A 24,724-nucleotide genomic window follows, 5' to 3' on the forward strand; every position below is an offset into this window, starting at 1 on the left:
TCATGGAACCTAAGAGGGACCGTGAGGACAGAAGGAGTGACCTGCACTGCAGGCAGGCCGGTGGCAGAGGATGTGGAATGCGCCTGCTGCCCTGCGAGCCAGGTCCTCCAGCCCAGGCTCCACTTCCAGCAAGACTCCACGTGGCCCGTCTGTCCACTGACCAGAGATGGCCCTTGGGCCCGGCACCGGCCACTTGGTAATGTGAAGAGGTAAGACGAGGTCTCTTAACCTCAAGGTGTGGATCCTTTCTCTCAAAGTGAAAACTGTTTCCTACGCGCCCCAGGATGACAAAAATTACCAAACGTACAATACAATTACCAAAATCTACAATACAACCTTGTAGATTTTGTGGGGAGGACAGATATAAAAAGTGCAACGAGGCCCCAGGATAAAGGAAAAATGTCCTGAAGGCAGTCTGGGAGCAGGTGCTAGGTGGATGGGCGAGCATGGAGCCGCAGGGAGGGCCTCTGACACGGACAGCAGCCACACTCCAAAGAACACGTAAGGCCATGTCCAGGTGAAGAAGCAGGGGTGAGGGTTGCAGGTAGCCCCAGGGGAGCGCCCGAGAGCAAAGGGCAAGATGTGGTTGGCAGATAGACGGGCCCCATCAGACAGGAGAAAAAATGGCTCAGGAGGACGTGAAAGAATAAAGGCTGGAAAGCGGATGCGGCCCAATGACAGAGCTCTGGAGACGGGGTCCCCCGCTCTGTGTTTGGGAAATCCTGGCCCAACAGGAAAGCGAGGGCTGGACAGGTGGCTCAGTGTGTGGCATGTCCTGGTCTCCCCTGTGGCCCCAGCCAGGCCACAAAACCCACGAGGCAACAACTCTTCCAGGTGTCACAGGGAGCCAGGGCCCAAAAAGAGCAGAGGTGGGACTCAGGGCCTGGCTGTCAACCGTGCCCATGGAGAGCCATGGGATGGTGAGCTGTTTCATAAACCACAGAGGAGGGCAACCATGCGTACTCGTCCCATCCTGACTGGCGCCCCGAAAATGACTCAAGGGCCCCAGCCCAAGCAAGGAGGGATCCGCGCCTCCTCCCAAAGCCTCGCTGGGCAGAGCTCATCAGCCACAGGAAACAATCAGGGATGGTTTCGGTTCCCCTCTGGTGGTGGCTGCCAAGACGGAGCCCTGTCTCAGAAGGAGCCTGGCATCCAGCTCCACGTTCTGTGACCGGAGCAATGGCTAGGGGAAGGAAGAAGAACCACAGGAAGAAGATCCGGGCCGTCTCCTTGCTTAGGAAAGGAAGTGGTTCAACAAGGAAAGGGGATGGGTGGGCAGTGGGCCCAGGGCTTAGAGCTTTAAAAACACAGGGTTTTACAGGCTCTGGGTTTCGATCTTGGCTCTGCCACTTAGAGAAAGGTGGCCTCTCCTTGCTTTCTCATCTGTGAAATGGGACCATGCTGCCTGGCAGGGTTGCTGAGAATTCTGTGAAGATGTGTTGGCTTAGGGCCTGGTCTTAGGATAGGCTCAATAAAAAGGAACCCTTTCGACCATCAGGAAGCCTTGGAGCCCCTGCAGCAGCGGGAAAGTTGCCAGCATTGCACAAACAGTTTTCTGGCTCCGGTTCCCACGTGGCAGAGACAGCAGTCTCCCCAGAAAGGGTCTGTCCATCCCTGGTACACAGGGCACCTACAAAAGCATCATTCCAGGGCTCCCTTTCTCCAGAGAGTTCAGGGGGATGGAGTGGACATCCCACGTGCCCTGGGGGTCCTGACACAGAACAGCACCGGCACCTCAGCCAGGGGGCTGCAGGCTGATGTCATATCCACTGAGCACCCAGGCCACTGTGCTTCCCCGTGTGTGACACACCACACACCAGAGCACAGGGCCCACACTGCACAAGGAATCCTTCCATCTTTCCTTAACGTCCTGAATCACAAAAATGACACAGTCTACGGAGATTCTAGACTCAGGGGAGAGATCTCTACTAGAGTCCAGGATGGGCAAAACTGGTGTGCCTCGTCTGGGCATGTGTCACCGGCAAGTGGAGTCCAGCGTCAGCAAGTGTGAATGACAGTTGGCTGAGAACATGTTGTGCCCAGCAGCCCCAGGCAGAATCAAATACAGCCTTTCCTCACAAGGAGCCCAAGAACGAGCTGAAGTAGTAAGACACGAACAGCAGAGAAGCCCAGGAACAGATCCCAGCAGAACGTTTCATGACTGGACAGCAAGACAGAACGTTATGGGCGTCTGCAAACAGAAGGAGCCGTTTGGAGGCTCACCAACCCTAAAACGTGACTTGGAAACACAGGCAAAGGAGATTTAGATGTCAGCCCCCATGGAATCACTGAAAGGGGTCCGGACAGATGTAGTCACAGACATGGGAGCAGGCTTGCCTCTCTGAGTGTCATCAGAGGTATGGTGAGGGGGTCCCTGGAAGCCTTCAGCCATGCTCTGGCCTGCAAGGCCCCAGTGAGGCCCCCTCTCCCACAGCCAGAAAAAAGCCCCTCTCTTTGCTTAAGACTATGAACAGCTCTCACTGGAGACTCTGTGCACAGCATACCTCCGGTGTATTGAGTGTGCTCACCGAGCGTGCGGGTCCCAGGAATGTGTCCTCAGAGTGGCAGGCACAGGGGCACTGCTCTTCAGCACAGACACAGGTTCTCTCCTAAATTTGCCAACCAGGCTGTCAACTTTCAGAGCAGTTCTGACTGAGCTTGGTGAGGGGCAGATCCCTGGTCACAGCCACGGCCCGATCACTCCTCAAGTTGGAGGGAAAGTTCAGTAGGACCTAGGGTCCTGCTCTAGATAGGGGTCTCCCCACTGGGCGGAAACACCCTGAGAAGGCCAACTCTAGGGACTTGCCATGGCCTGCCTCCATAAACTCTGCAACCCTGTATCATCTGTTGACCTATGGGTTCAGTATTTCTGGGCAACTGTCACCTCTTCATTCAGAGGACACATGCTGATCTACATGTCATCTCTCTAAGACAAGCCAAGAAGCCCCAAGTTTATCAGACCTATTAAGGAAAATTTACTAACTGTCCCAGTACCCACAGCCAGCTTTACCAGTGTCTCTTCTGGGGAGCTCAGCGTCCTAAAATGACGAAACCCTTCCTGCTGGGGGGCACCTCTGCGGGGGCCCATGCTGGCACCCTTACCTGCCTCAGGTACACAGGGGAGGGGGGCCATACTCACAGACCAGGCGCTCGCTCCCATCTGCTACGTGGTGGGCTCAGCCTCCCTCCCTTTGGAAACCTAATCTCCAGGACAGCACAGAGGCAGGCAAGAGCTCCCTGAGGCTTCCTGCAAACCAGCAGAGCCAGCACCCTGAATCCAAACAGCCTGAAGCAGAAGCAGCTCACTCCCACCCATTTCCCTGAACTGTGCACATTAACACAAGGACAGGCCTGCCAGCGAGCACCTGGCAACAACTAGGCAGAGGGACTGGCTTTCCTCAAAGCCCCACGTGTCCGCCTCTGGGACACATGACCTTCCAGAATTCCATGATTTGAAAACGCACTGTATTTTCCCCCTCCTGACCAAAAATCTTGCCCAAGAAAAAAATAATGGAGTCTTCTTACGATTTCTCAGTGAACTATAAGAGAGGACGTCATGCTTCACTGTGTCATATGATTCCGCCTGTGGGAAGAAGCCATATCTCAGTGGGCACCGGGACCCAGGAGGAGATTTAAACTACTACAGACACTTAAATCAAGGAATAGATTTTTTTTTCTTCCTAAAGCAACAATATAGCAATGACAAAAACACATTTGTGCTTTGATTATATCCAAACTCTGAGAGTGAGCTAAGCCTTCTTAACATGCCTCATCTGACAACTACTCTGCAAGTTTATCCTAGTAGTAATTTTTATTTGATGTATCACTACATCATGAGTGCAAAACCATTCTTTTCAGCATTATACACATACACACACAAACACACACACAGGTATATGGTCTTGCACTCAGAAGTGGTACTGCTGGGGTGCCTCGGTGGCTTAGCTGGTTAAGCAACTTCCTTTGGCTCAGTCATAATCCCAGGGTCCTAGGATTGAGCCCTGCATTGGACTCCTTGTTCAGCAGGGAGCCTGCTTCTCTGCCACTCCTCATGCTTGTGTGCACACTGCCTCTGTCAAATAAATAAAATCTTTAAAAAAAAAAAAAAAAGGAAAGGAAAGGAAAGAAATGCTGCTGCAGTCAGAAGTGTTGTTTTTGTGGCCCTCAGTCGGGGTGGCACTCTCCGGTCTGGCCTCACACCCAGAGTGACATCTGCAAAGCACGGCCCACAGGCTCATCTAAGAGAGCCCCAGCCAGGCTCATCAGGGCTGTGGGCAATACTCCGAGCTCCCATTAGCTCCACGCAGACAAGAGCCACAGATTGGTGAGGACAAGGTAAAGTGATCCCAACAGACTTTTAAAAAGTGAGATGATATGGCCCATATACGTAATGGAGTATTATGCCTCCATCAGAAAGGATGAATATCCAACTTTTGTATCAACATGGACGGGACTGGAGGAGATTATGCTGAGTGAAATAAGTCAACAGAGAGTCAGTTATCATATGGTTTCACTTACTTGTGGAGCACAAGGAATAACACGGACGACACTGGGAGAAGGAGAGGAGAAGTGAGTTGGGGGAAATCAGAGGGGGAGATGAACCACGAGAGACTGTGAACTCTGAGAAACAAACCGAGGGCTTTGGAGGGGAGGAGGGTGAGGGGTTGGGTGAGTTTGGTGGTGGGGATTAAAAAGGCAAGTATTGCATGGAGCACTGGGTGTGGTGCATAAACAATGCACCAGGAGTATCTTGGGATACCGAAAAAATAAAATTAAACTAAAAAAATAATATATACAATCAAAAAAAGTATGAGAGATCACTGAGAAAAGTCGACACCGAATATACAGGTAGGCATCAAAGTACCCACTCCTTACACATGCCTCATGAGAGTTCATTTTAATCCCTTTCCTTACTTTGGGTGCCTACCCTCATCCTTTCCTACAGAACAATCTTTGGGAAGCCTCCCCACTGTGGTTATCATGGTTTTAGTCATGATATGATACCTTTGTCTCCGTCACTCTTGGTGATCTGCCCAATGCATGAGGCATCTCGGGTGGAGCCCTTCAAGGAGCACTTGACTTGGAGTTCCAAGACTTGGTCCTTGCCCCAGATGTGCTACCTAATATGGAAATACTCTTGGGAAATCCATATGATTGCTCCCTGCCTATTTCTTCATCTGAGAGTGAGAAGGTATTTTTCTTGTCTATTTCGAGGATCCAATGAGATACCATGCACACAGACGCCCAATCCCCTTTCATTTGGCAAAGGTCCCCAGAGTGTTTATTGACACGAATTTCAATGAGAGAAGAAAGAGGTCACCTTTATTTCTTCCCCTGGGTTCCTAGGGCCCAAAGGAGCATATATTACAAAAGCCAGGGCCTCGCGGAATTGCTCACACCCATGGACCGCTCCACAGTCTCCCCGGGTTCTCCACTTGAAGCTGAAGCCAGGCCATTGTTCTGGAACCGTTAGGACTTGGACATCGGGGGCCTTCATTCAACCCCAGGGCCAGCAGGACCCTTCCTGTGCCTCTTCACACTATGAAAACATCTGCTGGGCTGACCCCAGCCTCCATTCCCATAGAGCCTGTCTTCAAAGCAGACCTCAAAAATCAGCAATATTCTCTTCCTCCACCTGCTGCCTCACCTTCAGCACAGGTGCACAAAGCATCGATACCAGAACATTTAACCTCATGAAAATCAGAACTGGGGGCTGCCTGCCCACAAGTGACCATGCAAGAACTTGGTTCCAGGAGCTGTTTCCCAGCACAGGACACAGTGGAAAGGGACATGGGATGGAAATGCTGGACTCCTGGCTTTAGCAGCTCTGTACAGCCCTGAATGGGTAACAGAATCTCTCTGACCCACCATCCAACCCGTTGCATCACCGGGAGCTGTGCGGATCCAGTGTGGCAATGCCCAGGAAAGCACTTTGCAAATGATGGTGTGCCATGCAAATAACACATGCCCTACAGAGGCGCCTGTCCCACTGTCCCACCTCAGGACTTGACAAGACATCACTGTTTTTAACGGAAAATTTTCTTTCACACTAAAATACATGGATTTTTTCAAAAAGGAAAATGGCAGATTCAAGGGCCTACCACACCAGACTTGCCCGTCAGGGTTTACCCCCAAGCTCCATCCTTATTAGCACATCATTTTGTTCTGAATCGCCTGTAAACAAATATTTATTGACTGCTATTAAGGTCCAGGCCATGCTGGGTACTACAGATTGGGCAACAAACAACCACAAAAGACAAAATCTTTGTTTTAATGTTCCAAGGGGAAGAGACAAGGAACAAATGTGTCCACTATGCCAGGTGGTGATGAGGGAAAGACTCACCTTTAAATGTTTTAAAAAACAAAGCAAGGTTAGGAGGTGCTATTTTACTTTTAAGATTTTACTTCAGAGAGAGGGAGAGAGAGAGAGAGAGCTGCAGAGGGAGGTGCAGAGGGAGAGGGAGAAGCAGGTTCCCCACTGAGCAAGGAACCCAACACAGGGTTCAATCCTCAGACCCCAAGATCATGACATGAGCCCAAGGCAGATGCTTAACCCACTGAGCCACCCAAGGAGCCCCAGGGGGTGCTTTTTTTTTTTCACATCTTAATTTATTTATTTTTTCAGTGTTCCATGGAGGTGCTATTTTAAATAAGGTGATCAGGAAGGCCATCTCTGAGAAGGTGACAGCTGAACACAGACTTGACTGGAATGAGGTAGTGAGCCAAGGCTGTTTGTGGGGAATGGGTGTGCAGGCACAGGGAAGAGCCAAGTCCCTCTGAACACAGCAGAGGGAGCCAAGGGGACAATAGGGACAGATTAGAGACATGGTGGGTGCCCGGGGAGAGGAGCCTACCCAGCAAGAAGGCCATTTAGCTCACAGGCAGGACTCTGAATTTCATTCTGAATGAAGTTAAGATGTCATCAGAAGGTTCCAAGTGGAATGCTGGCACCATTGGGACACAGTGCAATTGCATTTTCCAGTTACTCTTGCTAGTGTACAGGAACACAATAAGTTTTTGCATGTTGCCCATCGATCCTATGACTTTGTTAAATTCACTTATTTTTTTTTTAATTAAGTGCAATTAGCCAGCATGGTTGGAACTGGAGGGTATTATGCTAGGTGAAATAAATTCTCTTACTAATTAAGATTATTTAGAATTCTGCCTTCCACAAACACAGATAATTTTCCTTCTTCCTTTCCAACCCTTATGGCTTTTCTTTCTGTTGCCTGATTACACGGGCTGGGACTTCTAGTCCTGTGCTGTACAGAGTTGCGCACACAGACTTCCTTGCCTTGCTCCTGATCAAGGAGGAGAGAATTCTATGTGTCATAGTTTTGAATGATTTCAGCTGTGGATTTTTGAAAGCTGTCCTCTAACACATGGTGGAATTTCCCTTTTATTCTGAGTTTGCTGAGAATTTCTGATCATAGGCTGTGAGTTTTGTCACATGTTTTTTTCCTGCATTTACTGCACAGATCATATAATTTTCCTTTTTTATTCAATTAATGTGGTGTATTACAGTCACTGAATTTTCACATGTTAAAGCAACCTTGTATTCCTGGGGAACCCCACTGGGGTATGAGGTATCATGATTGCTGTATGCAATATGCTAGGGGTTTTGTTATTTTTGGAAGAAATATTGGTTGTAACTTCTTTTTCATTTTTTTTAACATGATTATGCTGGCCTCATGAAATTATATGGGAAATGTTTTTCTCTAATTATTTGGAAAATGTTTCCTTGTTCATACTGGCAATTTAGTTTCCTTTCCTTTTTCCTTCATTAGTCTTCTTGAGGGGTTTATCAATTTTATTCATTTTTTTAAGAGCCAACTTCTGTTTTTATTGATTATTCCCTATCACATGTCTATGTTTTTTCATTTACCCTCCTCTCATCCCTTGTCATATCTTACTGTTACATATATTATAAACTCCTAAATAAATTGCTACTATTTTGCTTTAAACCATCGTCTTTTAATGAAGTTTAAAAATAAGAAAATTAGGGCGCCTGGGTGGCTCAGTGGGTTAAGCCGCTGCCTTCAGCTCAGATCATGATCTCAGGGTCCTGGGATCGAGTCCTGCATCGGGCTCTCTGCTCAGTGGGGAGCCTACTTCCCTCTCTCTCTCTGCCTGCCTCTCTGTCTACTTGTAATCTCTGTCAAATAAACAAATAAAATATTAAAAAAAATAAGAAAATTAATTCTTTTATATTTACAACACATTTCCCTTTTTATGGCACTTTTAATTCCTACATATGGATCCATTTTATCTGGTGGCATTTCCCTTCAGGCCAAAGACTTTCCTTTAATGGTCCTTATTCCGTAAGTCCGCAGCAAACAGCTTCTCTCAACTTTTGTCAATCTGAAAATGTCTTTGTTTCACATTTATTTTTGAAAGATTTTTTTTTTCAGAACACTAATGACAATGTCTTACTGTCTTCTGCTTTGCACTGTTTTGATAAGAAGTCGGCCATATTTTTACTTTTGTTCCCTTATAGGTAATAGATCTTTCCTCTGGCTGCTCTATTATTTTATTTTTCTCTTTTGCTTTCAGCAGTTTAATTCTGGTGGGCCTAGGTGTGATTTTCTCCAAGTCAACTCTGCTTGGGATTCCTTGAAATTTGGGAACCTATAGATTGAAATTCTTTTCCTATCAAATTTGAGGGAATTTCCTTAAATATTTCTCTGCCCCAACCTCTCTTCTTATAGAATTCCAACTATACGAGACTACTTGATATTATCTCTCCCATGTCATTGAGGTTCTGTTCATTTTATGTTTCTTTTTTTCACTCCATGCTTCAGTCTGAATTGTTTGTATTGATCTGTTTTCAAGTTCATGGGTATTTTCTTCTAGAGTGCCCAAACTGCTGTTAGATCCATCCAATCCAATTTTTCATTCCATACTACATTTTTCAGTTCTGGGATTTCTATTTGGTTGTTTCTTAAATTTTCATTTCTCTACTGAAATTCCTATTTGCTCATTATGCTTGGATAATCTATTGATAATCTATTGATCTTTTCCTCTTTGTTATCACTCATACTACCCTGCATGCCTAGTGGGTTTTTTTTTCTTTATTTTATGCTTGATGTTGCAGATAATACTTTGTTTAAATAGCGTTGAGTTTTATTCTGCCAGACAGTTGGCTAGACCATCATCTGATCCTTACAGAGCTTTCTTCTAGGTTTTGCTATAGTGGGTTTAGTGAGGTGCTTAGCCCATGCTAGAGTAGAACTACTCTTGAGGTGGTGGTCTTTTTGTGGCCTCAGGTAAAAGACTGAGGTGCTCATAAAGTCTCCCCAGTCTGGCAGGTTGAAACGTTACCCCTCCCAGCACCATGTAACCCCCAAAATCTCTGCTCAGCTCACTACCTAGCCCTCAGGAGAGCCTTGTCCTATGTACACACTGATTAGTATTAGGTAAGAATCTAGGCGACCACTTGGAAGATTTCTGAAATCCTTGCTCTGCTCAGAACTCTCCTTTCCAACACCCCGCCCCCCCAAATGCCAGCTGCCTCAGCACTCCAGGATTCTGATTCCCAGTCCCTCCAATGAGCTCTGTGCCTGAGTCTACCTCCCTGTGCCTTGGTTGCAGAGACACTCCCCAACTCCCCCTCCCAGCCAATAGCAAGCCAGGATGAACACACAGCTTGCCTCCGTTTGCATCACACACTGGCAAGTGACATCGCAGTCTTTTTTTTTTTTTTTAAGGTTTTATTTATTTATTTGACAGAGCGAGAGAGACAGAGATCACAAGGCAGAGAGGCAGGCAGAGGCAGAGAGAGAAGCAGGCTCCCCGCTGAGCAAAGAGCCCGATGCGGGGCTCGATCCCAGGACCCTGATCATGACCTGAGCTGAAGGCAGCGGCTCAACCCACTGAGCTACCCAGGCGTCCCGACATCGCAGTCTTAATAACAGTTGCTTCATCTGTTTTGTCCAATGTCATAATTGTTTAGGAAAGGAGAATAAATCCAACATTTATTGGTCCATCATGGCTGGAATCAGAAGTCTGGTTATATTCTAAATGGTGGCTCTGGCAGCATGCTGCACAGAAGAGGCTATAACACAGATGACCTACCATGAGAGACCCCACAAAAAGGACTGATGGTGAAGCTTCTCTCAACACAGAACATGCAAATGATCTGATACTGACTAGACATCCATGCAAATCCTGCAAGGCATCGGGAGTCAAATGTGTACCTGTAGATAAACCCACAGGAACATGAGGCCAGTTCTTGTCTCTGATGCCAGATACAGACCTGTGGTTTGGAAGTCTGGAAAGACAGGATCCCCTCTCCTAGCCCAGCTGCAGCAGGAGCAGGAGCAGGAGGAGGCAGTCCCTGAAGCTCCTTCTCTGTTCAGAACTAACTGGCCACAATCTGCTAGACTGACCATCTCATCTGGAAGACCAGCCACAAGGGCAGAGGAATCCAAAAGAATGGCCTGGAGAGTTCTGAGGTCACCCTCAAGTATCAGGTCTCTTCAGGATGACTCCAAGTCCTCAGCTGTGGGGCAGGAGTCGGGTCACACGTGCTGTCTCTCTCCTACAACTGCATGACTAAGTTAATCCTCCAACAAGTCATCTTTCTTGTAAATGTCTGGCCGTGGCACTGCAAATAGGGGTATGGGTGGCTGACAGGCCAGAAGTCCTTCCTGACCACCAAGCTAGAGGTTTCTGTGGCTTCTCCTGTCCAAATCCTGTGGACAGTTTGTCAACCAAAGAGTTTAAACGTGTATAGGAAGATTTTATCAGCCCAAATAAAAATGCAAACTCAAACCTGCCCTATCACTGTGGATGTCTATCAGCAGATAAATAGCTGAATGAGCCGTCCCCTCCCTTCCCTGGTACAAGCTGCTGCTTGCCCTGGACAACAGACCAAGGCTCGGGTTTCCAAGGTGGCTTACAGATCCAATGACCTTCCCCTGCCACCCCCCTCCCCCGTGCCGTGGAACTGCCTCCAACAGAGAAGGCAGCATTTGCCATCTATGAAACACCAGGGTCTGCCCTTGAGATGTCGACCACACCTCACCATTTCCACTAAATGCCCTTTCATATAGAAATTAATTTCATTTACACCTGGCCTATTTTCTCTCATTGGGGTCTGGGTCCCTATTCTCTTTGGTACAATTAGCCAGAAAGTCTTAAAGGTTCAGAGGTCAACACAGTAAAAGCCCATGACCTGAAACTTGACTTCCCCGACCCCATGTTTAAAGGCTGAATCTGAACTCGAAGTGTAGACGTTGTATTAATGCGTCCTGGTTTTCAGCCTCACGGAGGCCTGGGAGGACTTTCCAGAGAAGATTAAGGACAGACTGGCAGAGAGTCATCAGGCAGGTTCTGTGGAAGGCTTCTGAGCACACCATGAAATTCATATTTTCCAGAGCCCTAGACAGCAGTAGTAAATTCTTAAATTTCCCTGATGATATTTGCATCAGATTCCCTGTGCTTCTCAAGGGATACTTATTTGTTCATAAAATTATTTTCTTTATTTGGTCCAATTTTCTTCTGATTTAAGTGTAGCAGCTGTGCCATGTAATTGCTGTAACTTATAAGAAGAGGTAGACAGGTACGGGAAAGCCCCCATGAAATGTCTGCGAAAACGTTCATGATTATTGGGTAAAGGACACCAGAGGACATTTTGAGTGTTTCCAAGTAATCTGGACCCAAGCAACTGTCATCTAACTCAAGTTCATAAAAACTGCAAATGTAAACGAAATGAGCTGTCAGGAGCAACCTGGCCATGTAAAATGGAACTTCCTCCTTCCCACGCATTCCTGTTGCTGACCTGCTCAGGCCCATTGAAATCTGATGCCCAGGCTGAGGCTGATCGGCCTCCCAGGGGAGCAGAGCCCTGGCATGGAGCCCTCCATCTGGTCGCACACCCCAAGCCACCTGGCCAGCTGCTCCTTTACCCTCGTTCCCTTTTGGCCAAAGGAATCATGTTCCTGTGCCACCTGTAATCTCAGGGAGCCTTTCCCCAGGTCTGCAGCCCATCAGTGGGCCTGGTAAAGGGCCAGCAAAAGGGTTGGGGGAAGACCAGAGCAAAAGGCCTAGGTAGCAGGGCTCTGGCGGCTTTTGTAAAGGGGTCCTTTCATCCTGAAGGGGGAAACTGCTACATGTTGGACAGATCTCAACCCTCCAGCTTCACAAAACATTGAGCAGTCTTCCTCATTGTGTCCTTTGTCTCCAACATCACACTTGGGTGAATTCTACTCCCTGGCCCCCCTCCCGCCTGGCACGGCCTCCCAACTCGGCCCCTGCAGGCGGCAGATTTCAAAGACCTCTCACCAAGAGGGGTTGTGGGCCGGACCCAAGCTCAGGCAGGAGACCCCACATACATTTTGAGAAAAGCAGTCAGCACATATTCTCTAAAAATGTACTCTGAGAAGTTCCTTATTTCCCAAACTGTTGCTCTCAGGACCTCTCAGAACTGGATCAGCTCTGGCTCACGATGAAAACCATTCTCCAACAAGGAGCCTCAAAGAGGAGGGTGTCCGACATCCACCCCGGGCTAGGGTATGGGCTTCGGAGCACACCAGGTCTAGGTCTGCTTACATGGGTGACCCTGGCAAGGGCATGTTTCCTTTTCTACAAAGTGGAGCTAGGAACTGCACCTTCTCTTGGGCTTCACAGGGGGTTCAATATGGTGATACAGACCAACTAGTTAGCTCAAGTCTGTATAAAACTCCCTTTGGGTGAAAGGGGCAGCTCGGGACTCAGGTGTCAATGAGCTTGGCACGAGAACCAGAACCTAAGAAACCTTCTCTTTTTCGAGAAAGGTTGAGAAGTTGTCCTCAAACCCAGGGGACTGTCAGGAAGTGGAGTATACTGCTAGGCCTGAGGTGTCTCAGTGTTGAGAGCTATTACACAAGGATCATACCAATGTCACTGGCAAAGAATTAGAAACCCAACTGGGATTTTCTTTTTTAATTTCTCCCCAGAGAATTCTTTCCAACATTCAACCTACTGCAAATTACTTTACTCTTGTTGGCTTCGGTGCTCATACTTGGAAAATACAGAAATTGTCCAATCTCTGGATCTATTCTTGTTCCAAGCTGCCCCAGTTTGAGGCTTACCAGTGGGGTCATGACACCCAGAGTTCTGGGTGCAGCCTGGAGGGACAGACTGATGGGATAATGCCAGGCAGCAGGTGAGCAGCAGGCCCCTGGGCAAGGTGCTGAAGTGAGGGGCCAGGGAACCTCTGCGCCTGTCATTCTGCCCCCAACACAGGCACATCCTTTCTACCATCTGGCCCTCAGGCCCTACCAAAAGGCCCACACCCTATCTACTACCTGGCCCTACCTTGTCCTTTAAAGGGGAATGTTACTTCCAGCCCTGCCCACCTCACAGTTGATGTGGGGCTCAAACAAGACAGCTGAGTACGCGGTGTGCCTTGAAAAAACCAGATGGCTCTAACAACAGGAAAGTTTCTTCAGACTTGTGGGACCCTTAACACAAATGTCCCCAGGGACTGGCCCCAGGTACCAGCAGAGGGAGCCCGTAGGTACAATGTAAGGTTGTGTGAAGAGCACTGGATCAGGCACTAACGGAACAAAGCTGGCTAAAGCGTGGTCCCCGGTCTCCAAGTGTCCCAGTAGGGGACTACTCCCTCCCCGTGCTAGGTCTAGGTGTGGCCCAACACATCCCTTCTGAAATCCTGTGTTCAGAGCTGACAAGGCCGGCCAGATCAACACTGCAGTGGCAGTGCTAGGGCAAGAAGGGAAGGCACCTGCGAAATGGGAGCGCTGCTCCTTTGTGGGACAGGACACCAGTGGCGGGCTCACTGTGCGCAGAGCCAGCCCGTGGTGGCCTCTGAGGCACAAATGCAGGTGATCACGTGCAGGCCCAGCTGTAAGGCGGAAGTCAGTTGTTGCGCTTCAAAGCTGGGCCACCCTGAAAACCTTCGGATGCTTTGTTTTCTTCCCCAAATTGTTCTACTCACGCGATTCCACCCACAGTAACCCCCAGCACACCAACCACTCAGATTGTGAGCATTTCATGTGGCAGCGGGGAAGCCACAGCAGCAACCTCGGGTACCCAAGGCCGCATGCTGGAATCTCTGCAAATGTTTTTTCTAGAACAATGCTGACACACATGTGATTTAATATCCCACCATTCCACCTAGCTGATTCTTTCGGTAGCACCACAAGTGCCAGGCCCCTCCCCGCTCCTGGGAAGCATAAAGCCTGCCCCTTTGTTTTGCACCAACGAGCAGCAGCAGCGGCAGTACTGCTGCCCTGTTGTCTCCAGTGACAACGGCGGGCGTCCTGGGCAACACACCAATGCCAGAGGTTGGAGAGAGCAGGAAAGGGGCAAGGGAAAACAAAGCATTTTGCAATCTGTTAAAATACCCATGCTAACCAATCCCTCCCTGGGAATAGAAAGGCAGCTTACAAAGAGAGAACGCGAGGCAGAGGAGCAGGGCGTGCTGCCTAGGGGTGGGGTCAGCTCAGGGGCAGCTGGGCTCTGCCTGGCTCAGTGTGCAGTGGGCAGGTAAAGGCACGGAGCCACCAGAAGAAGAGCAGGGAGCACAGTGGTGCCCATACCTGTCTGCCACTCACTCCTAGGGAGTGACCTGACTGTGCCCTCCTGGCGCCCACATCTGTCTCAGGTGTGCTGAGGCTACGCCAGCTGTGCTGGCACAGGCCTGCTTCTCGGAACCCCTGCTCATCTATAACTGGGTGTGTGCCAGGCACAGAGCAGGCCCTCCCCCAATGCCCTGGGGCCAGGGTTGGCTCCTGAGAGCAGACCCCCATGCCACTCAGGACTGCTGCTTCTGGGCACCCCCCTCCATGCCTGGCACAGCCACCTCCTCCCTGCTGCAACCCTGCTAAAACACAGCTGAGCTAATTCTGGGCTCCCTGCCACCCGCACAAGCCCACGCTGCACATGTTCTGACTCATTTCTGAGGCTCCCAGAAGCTAGGGCCAGGAGAAAGGCTGCAAGGGACCCACCAGGCACCCCATCAGCCCAGGCCCAGTGTCTTTAGGCCTGGCAGTGGAACCAGAGGCAGATCTGAGACTCTAGCCACCACGACCCCATCACACTGGTAGGAGACGAGCCCAAATTTTAAACTCCATGAATATCTTGAGATTCATATATTCATAGCCATAGACTCATAGTACACATAGCATGGAGTTAAAATCTAAAATTAAAAATTAAACCTATGCTACTCTTACCACCAGGACCCATTCTGACACATGGAAAATTCTCACCCTATTAAAGCTCTCAAATATAAAAAGCATGAGATCAGAAAAGAAGGAGAATATTTACACTGAGCAACTCAATTCTACCTAATTCAAAAACCATTTCCTGGGGTGCCTGGGTGGCTCAGTGGGTTGGAGCCTCTGCCTTTGGCTCAGGTCAGGATCCCAGGATCCTGGGATCAAGTCCCGCATCAGGCTCTCTGCTCGGCGGAGAGCCTGCTTCCCCCCTCTCTCTGCCAGCCTCTCTGCCTACTTGTGATCTCTGTCAAATAAATAAATAAAATCTTAAAAAAAAAATTTGCTGAACACCGATTACGCATTATTCTTCCTTGTGTTTCCAGAACCCAAGGCACAGTCTCTACCCTCAAGAAATCTCAGTCTGTGGAGGAAACAGTCATTTCCTACAGTCTGCTTATAATGGAGGGACCTATAATGTGACAGGGGAAGCCACAGGGAACAGTCACTCCTGCCCAGGAGGTGAGGGAGCAGAAAGAGTGATCTGTGGCCAGGCCTCTGGGTGGACCCAGTGGGCAGCTTGTGGGCAGCAAGGGCACAGGACTGATGTCTGGAGAGCAAGGAGTATAAAGGTTGCAACCTTTGGGCAATGAGGGGAGGGGTTGGTGTCAGAAGTAGTTACACGGCCAGACACCAAGCCCCTTTGTAAAGACGTCCCTTCCAGCAGAATGCAGGTCTGGGCATCAAAGGTGTGAGGGAAGGTGTGGACTTCAGAAGTACAGAGACCCCCTCCCCCCAATGCCTACAGCAGGCAAGCAGTTCACATGCTCTGAGCCTCACAATGATCCGAATAAACAATCAGAACAAAACCTACCTTTCAGGGCTGCTCTGAGGATTAAATAAGCTATGGAGAAGCCCCTGGCAAAGCTTCTGGCCCATGGCCAGTGATCCTGCAGTGACCCAGTAAGACATGATGGGGACAATACACAGTTTAGAGCCAGACAGGCTGGCAGTCAAACCACCATCAAGAACCAGTACAACCTGGGGAACATTACTTCATACCTCCAAGCCCCAGCCTCATCAACAAGAAGGGCAAAAACAAGTGACCTGTTACTAGGCTTAGAAATGATCTCTGCAGACTTTTATTATCATTCTGTCATTCCCCAGGACCCACCAGCCAGAGTGGGGCGGGCAGGATGGCACACATGCTCCACTTGCGGTCAGAAACCAGGATTCAAAGTCAAGCACAGGCCAGAGCCTGGGTAACCATGTTCCTGGAACTCCTCTATGGAACCTGCTACTCGGTCACCTCCTCCTGCCTCCTCCAGCACCACATGGCAACTCAGCCAGCTCCAAGCAGCATGGAAATTTACTCAAGGTGGCCTCTGCCCCTCCACCCTAGGCAGGAAGTGCCACGGAGCCGGGTTTCCAGGGGGAAGGTGCCTCTCTCTAACACAGGCTGTGGCACCCACGTGCGTGAATGCTAATGCTATGAACATGCAGAGAAAGTGCACGCGGGCAGCTTCAGACACAAGAGAGGGCCCCCTGAGAAAAGCAGGGTCCTGCCCACCCTGATGCTGAGGGTGGCCCCCAGCCCGCCGGGCTGGCGTGCTCCCCCACAGGCTCCCTGAACATCCTGCCCCACCGAGCTCCTGCGTGGGCAGGCAGGCAGGTGGCATCCCTGCTTGGTGTGGGCTACAGCAACATGCGTACCCACGGGAGCCCGGCGGAGCTTCCCTGAAAAACTGCCCCCGCGCTGCTCCAGGCTTGGGTTACAGAGGCTGGCTCCTGTCACTGCCGCCCACGGTGGCTCTGAGATTACACGAGCTGGACATTGTCCAGGCAAACCTACTGTTTGTTTTCATCCTCTTTGAAGGAGACTTAAAAACAAACAAACAAACAACCCCCGCCCCCCGCAAAAACCAGGAGTCTGGGCTGGGGAGAAAGCAGCCCTGCTCCCGCCCCCTCCTCCACCTTCTGGGGAGAAGGGCCTAGCTCACAAGGGTGACTGTTCACTGGCAGGAGACCGGGGCCCTCACCACCAACAGGCTCCTGTTGTCTCCAAATAGGAGGGCCCTGTGCAAGGAGGCAGGGGTGGCCTTGGGTGCAGGTGCCCATCAGCCAGCACCCATCCAGGGAAAGCCAGCCACCCATCCTCCTGCTTCTGTTTTTGACAATCTCATCCTGGAACTAAGACCCCTGAGAGAGAAGGAAGGCTGATGTGACTCTCAGCATCCCCATGCTGTTCCTAGAGCGGGGCTCCAGCCCCTTGAGACAATGTCTGGTCGTCAGCAGGTGCACAATGGGCAAAGGGGTGCACCCCAGAGCAGGAGACCCAGGCACCTGGGTATCAGCCCCCTTGTCAGACTTGGGTCTCTTCCAGTATGGGAGGTTTTGGTGTAGGAGTTGGCATGGGGCCCTCGGGGTAGAGATATAATGGAGGGAGGGAAGGCAGCAGGCTGGGAGTGTCCATTTCCTGGTCTGGCACAGGGACTGGGTCTAACCCCTACTCAGAGTGATAAAGAAAGAAAAGGACATCACATAACAGACCTTAGGAGACTGGGGCCCGGGGACAAGGAGGTATCCAGAGTGTGGGAGAGGGGTTGCCCCTCACTGTCTCCTTTCTGCAAGGAAACAGGGGTAGCTAAGTCCTTCCTTTGGGCCTAGGATTATCTAGAGGAGGCCAGAGCAGAATGTCACAGTGCACTGGCTTCTGAGCACACTAGAGACACCTTCTGGTACCCCCAGTGATGAGAGCAACCACAAATAGGGGCAAGAGCATCCTAATGCCTGTCCCTGTGCCCACAAGGACAAGTGAGGCCTGAGAACATGACTCTTCTGAGACCTCAGGAGTCTGGAGTCCTGCAGGAGCTGCGTAGGTTTGTGCTAAACCAGGAGGTGGGGAGACCTTGTGAAAATCACCGGAGAGCGGAGGGAGGAGGGCGGTCAGTTTTGTCCAAGGGAAGGACAGGAGCTGCAGGGAGACGGGTAGGGGCTGCACTGGGCAGGTGAAGAGGGGGATGCTGGGGCACAGTGGGGAGAGTGGTCAGCTGAGGAAGCCGCGCAGGCAGGCTGGTCATCGCCGGGCAGGCACAGTCAGGTCCATGTGAGAGGTCAAAGTTACACACTCAATGCCAGTTTGTGACAAGAGGTCAAGTTCCTTCAATACAGCTTTCTCTGACTCTCGAACTGAGGAGAAGCACAAAGGCAGGTCTTGAAAATCTCTGCTAACCAGCACTTCATCTCATAGAACCAAAACTGAAACTCCGACCGTATACAGCACAAGTGTTCAAAGGCTTGGCTAAGCCTTTGTTTGGCAAATGATAGCACCTGGTCCTTCTGGGCTTTCCAGATTGCTGCCTTTTAAAGCCACTGTGTCAAGCTTGGAAAACTGCCCCAAACTTCTAGAGGGGGATGGACAGTAGGAACCCCAACAACACTGTCTAATCTCAGGGTACACTTAGAATAATGGAGATATTCCTAATTATAAAAGCAATTCACAGGGCCATAAGAAACCCGCAGCATGTACACAATGGAACACTACTTGGCAATAAGAAGGACTAAATCACTGAAACCTACATCTCCATGGATGAACTACAAAATAAGAGGCTCAAAGAAGCCAGACGAAGAGATTCCATACTGCAAGATGGCACTGACATAAAATTTTAGGGAATATATACTGAATAACAGTGACATAGAGGGTCGGTGGTCACCTTGTTGGGAGGAGATTATGAAAGCCATGATGGATATGTTCATTATCTTGACAGTGTGTGTCAGTTTCATGGATATGTACTTGTGTCAAAACTTATCAGATTAAACTGCAGGCTATGTGTCAATTATTCCCAATAAAGCTGTTTTTTAAAAAAAAACTCATCCATCCTGATTGTAAGAGAAAATACAGAAAAATATTATATCTCCCATAATTCTATCAGAGCTGACTGGAAACAACACTGTGATAATGTTTTCCTTCCAGTATTTTCTCTATACGCAGACATAAATAATATCTGAATTTGTTTTTATGTAGAAGGCAATCTCTTTTTTTTAGAAAGTTTTATGTTCCGAATTATTATTATTATTTTTTTAATTTTAAAATGGTCCCTCCTGAATGTTTTTTGTTTGGGTTTTAAGCACCAATCCCTCAGGCATGCTAAGAAGAGGAGGTGGGAATAAGCAGCTCCCAGGAAGCGAAGAGCAGCAAGGCGAGGGGTAGAGCCTCCGCAGCGAGCCTGTCCAGAGGGGCTGGGTGGACACACAGCAGGGCACAGGTCCCTGACCCTGAGTGACAGCCTGCCTGAGCTTCTGGGAATGTCCACACCCCTTCCTTTGGTTCAGTCCACCCAAACCCTCTTGTGCACCAGATCAAGCTGAAATGACAGTGCCATGTACCCAGTACCCAATCCATCAAAATTTGCCAAAGGGAGTCTTGGAAATGTGATGACCAGCCTATTCACCCAGCATCTCTCCCATTCTCACTCTGGCCCCCAGCTCTTTCCCTCTGGTCCTTCTCTCCCTTCATTTCCCTTCCAGCTCTAGCCACCATCCTAGCCACCAGCTCTAGCCTCCATTTAGCCTTAGACCATGAAGCTCCCTTCACCAAGCATCCTAAGTAATGCTCTCAAGGGCTCGACCACACTCTGGCATGAGAATGACTCATTTCCCATTACTGGATGCTTAAGTTGCTTCCAAATTTTCATCTTTATAAATAACATCGTGAGGAGCATCCTTGCACAGAAACTTTTTGACTGCAGAGTTCATTGTCTCCTGGGGAAAAATTCCTAAAAGCAGAATCACCAGGATAAAGGGATGAATTCTTTTAAGGGTTTTGGGACATTCTGCCAAAGCTACTTGGCAGAGAGCTCTTACCGTCCCTTTCTAAAGGCACAGGGGAGTCCTTGCCACACGTGTCCCCTTGTGCGGAGCACCATTATTCACAAAAACAATATACACCAAAAACTTGCTAATTTGATAGCAAAAATTAGTACCTAATTTTCACATGCATCTATTTTACTACTGTAAGACTGACCTTCCTCACATTTGCTGCCACAGGGAGCGTGTGACTCTTGATTTCAGTTCAGGTCATGATTTCAAGGTCCTGGAATGGAGCCCCGCTCAGTGGGGAATCTGCTTCTCTCCCTCTTCTTCTGCCCATCCCCCTCACTCCTGTGTGCACACACGCTCTCGCTGTCTCTCTCAAATACATAAATCTTTATAAAAAAAAACACCAACAAATCCATATCCTTTACCCACTTTCCTACCAGTAAGTTCATTTGTAATAAGACTTCTTCGTATCAATTATTAGATTTGTTTCCATAAAAGAGTATGTGTCATACACATCACAGGAGTTTTTTCTTAGTTTATCAACTGACTTTTGACTTTGTTTTTGGGTTTCTTCTCTTGGCATACTGAAATTTTTATTTCCTCTGATGAATAAACAAAACAATTGTGGCATTGTGGCTTCTGCCTCTGGCATCATATATCGAAAGATGTTTCTCATCCGATAATTTCTCATATGCTTAAAGTGAATTTAATAATTTCATTTATAAATTTAATATATTAGGGGAATATATTTTGAGGTTTGATGACTGAGGGAACTGATGGTTTCCCCACGTGGTTAAATATCAACTGTATCTGTTAACTTCTATTTTCCGGACTTTCTAGTCTGTTCCACAGACATGTTTTCTATTAATATCTCAATATCAAAACGTTTAAAGTATGACAAACTTATGTTTTACTATCTGGTGGGTCATCCTCCCAGATCCTGGCTGGGAGCTGCGTTAAATCCATAATTTGGGAACAACTTAAATATGTAAAGTATTGATCCCTCCCTTCCAGAAGCACACTGAACATTTTTGTTTACACAATGCCCCTTTTGTGTCTCCAGCACTAACTGACTGTGTTCTGCATACAGCTTCTACACAGTTCCTAGGACATGCCCTCCCTATGTCTGCCATCTTTGATTCTGTCAGGAGAGAAACAGTTTCCCCGCGCACACATTTCCACATGGAGGCGCTGTCTCCGCAACGTCCCCCAGGCCAAGCATGGCTGGTTCCAAGCCCTTACTGAGGGATCACCCTGACCCCCAGGGCCATGACCCCTACAAGGAGCCCTCCTTCCCTGTTCACCTGAAGCCTACTTCTGTAAACTCTTCAGCCCACCTCATCCCTCCACACCATCCATGTCCTGTCTCATCAGACTTGGTTCGTTCCACACGTCACACCCCTCGTCCCCCCGTGCTTCCCTGACTGTGGAAGTGTCATTCACGCCTCCAGATCCACAGTGCTGCCTCTGTAATCGAACTCATTAAGCCCCACGAGGTGGGCATCTTGTGGAGGAGCCCCCATTTCCGTCTCCTTTATGATAAGGGGTGTTCACACATCTCCGTTCTATCAGGTGATGCCACGAAGGCCTGACCCACGTCTAAGCTCCCCTGCCTCAAATCACAGTGCCATGCACATGGCTGCAGCAAACGTGTGTTGACAAACTAGATGGGGGAAACTGGAAACGTGGGTGTGCAGAAGGTGCTCGTCCCTGCTCATTCCTTAAGCCAAAAGGAAGGAGTATTCCAGGAAGACAGGGAGGCCCATGGGGCTGAGGACAAAGGAGCTCCTGTGCCTTCCCAGAGTGAATGGGATGCAGGCCAGCTCAGTCTTGCCCTCCTGGACTCTCCCCAGAAGGTCTGGGGCTCCTCCCTCCCTCAAGAAGGTGAGAGCCTCTGTCTTGGAAGTCAAATCTGCCAAGCCATGGCCCAGATATGCTCCGGTGAAGGCCAAAGGCCTCAACCCCGGCCACACAGAAGATTCACCTGTAAAGCTTGTTAAACACAAACTATGGTCCCACCCAGACCTCCTGAGTCAGCCTGGTAGGGGAGGCTGGGGCAGCTGCAAGTGGTGCTGGTACCTGGCCAAGGCACAGCCCAGGGAGGCACGGCCCACCTCCACCTTGTTGGCCTGCCCCGAACGAGGCAAAGCTGACGAGTGAAGGAGAAGGAATCCAACATTTGACAATGCCCAGAGGCGAGGCACCCGGCTAAGAAGGCATTTGGGATGAATCAGCTCATTTCCTCAGCAAACCTATATAGGTTACTGCCCCAACTTATAGATGAGGAAACATGTTCCAAGGCGTGTGTCTCACCTCCAAGGGACAAGGTTGGGACTAAGACTAAAAAAAGTACCCCACATTTGAGAAAGCCAACCTTTCTGGGTTTAGCTAATATTCTGAAAGTCCTAAAATTCCCCAGAATGTCCCTCCCAGGGACATCCGAGCCCAAGGTACCCAAGCACCTGGATGCAAACCCAAGGGCTGTTTGCCTTTGATGAACAGGTTGTGGCCAAGGTGGAGCCAGGGTCCTTGCTTTCCTCCAGCCCCAGTCCGCACTCATGCATTGCTGACTCAGGCCACTGAGTGGTCCCTACCCTACCCTGGTCATCCCCGCTTGTGTGACTCTGCTCAGGCAGTTCCCTGAATCAGGAGGTCCCTCTGTCATACTTGTTGCCCAGGACAGTCACTCTGCCACCCAGGGCCACAGTATGACTTCTCTGGGCTCCTGGCACCTTTGCCTATATAGGTCCTCTCCTCTATTAAAGAGCAATTAGGAAGTACATGTTACAATTGCCTCAGCATAAAGACAATTATGTAACTTGTCAAACCTAAAGTTCATGTTTCCCTTCTGATTTAAAAGAAATTAAAACCTTTCTGTGGTCCCCTGCAACTATTACAGACCCTCAGCATCACACCTTCCATATCTAGTGGGCCAGTCAGCCCCATCTGACCATGAGCCCAGCAGCGTTCCCTCGAAACTCCCTGTGGCAGACCCCGCTCAAGCCTGGCTGGGGTCTCGACCACCCAGACCCCCAGACCCTGCCCCAGGGGAATCCACTCTCCTCATCTGACACCTCTGCTGCACTTACATGGATATGTCCAGAGCTACTGTACAGGCTGAGAGCTCACAGGGGCCCTGATAAGTGTGTACTGAAAGAACACTGAATAAATTAGACTGAACTTTAACCAGATGAACTGAGTTTCTTGTGGCTGTGTATTTCATATTCAAACTAGCTCAACACCCAGCTCTCTCTCACAGGTGAAGAGGAGGCCAAGGAACCCTTCGAGACTGGGTTACTAGGGGAAAAACATGGCGACAAGAGTCCCAGAGCCTTCTGCTGGGGTCCAGGAGAAAGACAGGGCTCTGAGGTGCCTCATGGTCCCCAAGTGGCTAAGACAATCTGTGTAATTTTAATATGAAAGCTATACTGGGCTGTGACACCTTAAACCCTTTGGAAGGAGTGCAGGGGCCAATGGTTTGGATTGTTTTTAATGCTTGTGAGCTAAGAAAAAAGTAAATATGGAATTAGAAAAAACTAAGCTCTATTAGAAAACTATTAGAAAAAAATAATCACTGGAAATTTGGTGTTATTCAGTCTGCTACATCTTTTAAATTTGTCTTCAAGTTTGGTTACTTCTTCTAGACAATATTCTCTTAATTTATATACTTTTTTGCAACTAAAGTATTTTTGTCCTAAAAAGAAGACATTAGGGAAGAGAAAACTACACTTGGTCCCATCACTGCTGTGAAGCCTGCGGAAGCATCCTAATCCCAGGTACCCCCAGGTGGAACATACTGAAATTGCAAGCAAAGTACCCACCAGGAAAAAGTAAACTGCAAAAGGGTACAACCACTTTTTTTTTTTAAATGGCTACAGATATGCAATTTCCAAACATATATCCTTAGTTCTTTACATGTGACTCCCTGTTCTACAAGCTTTATCTGGAAAAGGCATCGATATTATATCACATACATATACAGGTCATTTTTCTTCAGTACATGTAGATGTGATTAATAAAATGCAAAGTTATCAAGATGAGCTTCAAAATTGTGTGTTTTTGTTTACATATATTTCCCTCATTGATGGCTCACAAAAATATAGTTACTGTCATTTGAAAGTCTTCCCAAATTGTTCGATGTTACAAAGGGACCCTCATTCTCAGAAAAAACAGGCACTCTGGCTTTAGGGAAGAAGCTACAGCCTTTACAAAACCAAACACCATGGTAGGCCATTCTGGACCTTGCTCACTGCTGTGAGGTCAGATGGGAATTCCAGTATGGCTGGCTGTAAGGAGCTTAAACCATAACTTTGTACAAAAGACTCTATGTCCACCAGAAGAAAAACGATCTGGTAGAATATCAGCACGATGTCACAACAGAAGTGTTTATTTGGGAATGGGGGAGAAACATGAACAGATGATGTTTGGGAAGTGTTTGCTCCTACAGCTAATCATGCTGGTACACGGTGAACAGTTCCCATAGGATGGCCCCCTGGAGCCAGAAAGACTTGGGACCCAGTCCCCTAGGTCTCCTCGGAGCGGGATGGGGTTATCACTTTCACCTCCCTGAGCTTTAGTTTCCTCACCTTAAGACAGAGATAATCATTTCTGCTTTTCAATGTTATTTCCAGAATTAGTGGGGTAATAGATTCCTTAAGTGCCTAATAGTGCCTACAGTACCGTACATGCTTAGCCAATGGTGGCTCCAACCCAGTCTCCCTCACTGTGCCTCTTCAGTTTTTATTCTC

General features: G+C 48.8%; 1 protein-coding gene and 1 pseudogene across 6 annotated transcripts in view; both read right to left on the reverse strand.

Moving 5' to 3' along the window:
* CRACDL (CRACD like) overlaps positions 1-24,724 on the reverse strand; it is a 130,315-nt gene that overhangs the window by 93,254 nt on the left and 12,337 nt on the right. Inside the window, exon 1 of one of the 6 annotated variants that reach the window (XM_032352017.1) lies at positions 3,140-3,669. The exons of the other annotated variants lie outside the window; for them this stretch is intronic. The gene's annotated coding sequence lies outside the window, so the exon portion shown is untranslated. Of the gene's footprint in view, positions 1-3,139; positions 3,670-24,724 lie in introns of those variants that run through there. 6 annotated transcript variants of the gene reach the window in all.
* The window catches only part of LOC116596363, a 67,235-nt pseudogene that overhangs the window by 29,497 nt on the left and 13,014 nt on the right, over positions 1-24,724 (reverse strand).

The sequence above is a fragment of the Mustela erminea genome, chromosome 7 (genome assembly GCF_009829155.1).
Source record: "Mustela erminea isolate mMusErm1 chromosome 7, mMusErm1.Pri, whole genome shotgun sequence".
In the NCBI taxonomy this organism is placed as follows: Eukaryota; Metazoa; Chordata; class Mammalia; order Carnivora; family Mustelidae; genus Mustela; species Mustela erminea.